General features: G+C 53.2%; 1 non-coding gene across 1 annotated transcript; it reads right to left on the bottom strand.

The window, feature by feature from the left end:
* Nucleotides 1–444: 444 nt before the first annotated feature.
* Nucleotides 445–518, bottom strand: TRNAN-GUU (transfer RNA asparagine (anticodon GUU)). Its single transcript has one exon. It is a non-coding gene; the product is annotated as a tRNA-Asn (tRNA).
* Between the last annotated feature and the right edge of the window lie 362 nt (nt 519–880).

Genomic DNA, 880 nt, shown 5'->3' with positions numbered 1-880 from the left:
TTTGCCCCTTTTTATACGTGAAGAAATAGAGACACCCCCAAAATTTGATAACCCTTTCGAAGTCCCACCGTGGCAGAACCAAGATTTCCGTGCAGAGCTTGCAACTGCACCACAGATGTGGGGTTCTCTGATTCTCCATTATCGGGATTTTTCAAGTTTCCGGGGTGCGCAGTGTAAAACCTCAGTCTCAGGAAGTGAGAGAATCCGTGCAGTGGCTCTGGAATAAATAAACTCCGAAGCGGCTTTCGCTGGCTTTGTGGAAATACCATTTTTTGCAGGAAAAAATTCCTTCTTTTATTCCCTTTTATGGGACTTCAATCGTCACGCAGCAAACTTTGGCGTCTGATTCAAAGTGGATAGAGTTCCAGAGGACTCTGAGAACGAAAGTCGCTAAAAGCCTAAAGCGGCTATTCAGCAGCTACAACAGCTTAAAGTAAAGCGTAGCGTTCCTGGGTGGGCTCGAACCACCAATCTTTCGGTTAACAGCCGAACGCGCTGACAGATTGCGCCACAGAGACACGGAGCCCTTCTTTTTCAAACTTACTATCTGATGTCAGGAATTGCCCGTTAACCTCAGGCTGGGGACATCTTAACATTGTTCTGGCCTGTTCAACCGCGCGCGCTCCAGTGTAAGAGACATTTAGGCCGAGAGTCCTGCCTTTGGACACATTTGGGCGTTGACATCGAGCCCGAGTGAGCTGGGGGACTCGGACACCCGCGGCCTAGCGCAGCAGGAGACGCACAGTGGCTGCTCACCACCAGCAGGGGAGGACGCACCACAAACCACCGCCCTGCGGGACTCCGCGTTCTGAGACCTGCCCCAGCCTCCCCGCCCCAGGCCCACGCCCCACCCCACCCCGCCTTGGGCCCTGGGACTTTC

Source organism: Elephas maximus, chromosome 3 (genome assembly GCF_024166365.1).
Source record: "Elephas maximus indicus isolate mEleMax1 chromosome 3, mEleMax1 primary haplotype, whole genome shotgun sequence".
In the NCBI taxonomy this organism is placed as follows: domain Eukaryota; kingdom Metazoa; phylum Chordata; class Mammalia; order Proboscidea; family Elephantidae; genus Elephas; species Elephas maximus.
The sequence above is the reverse complement of the archived record's forward strand: the minus strand, read 5'-3'. Positions and strand labels throughout refer to the sequence as shown.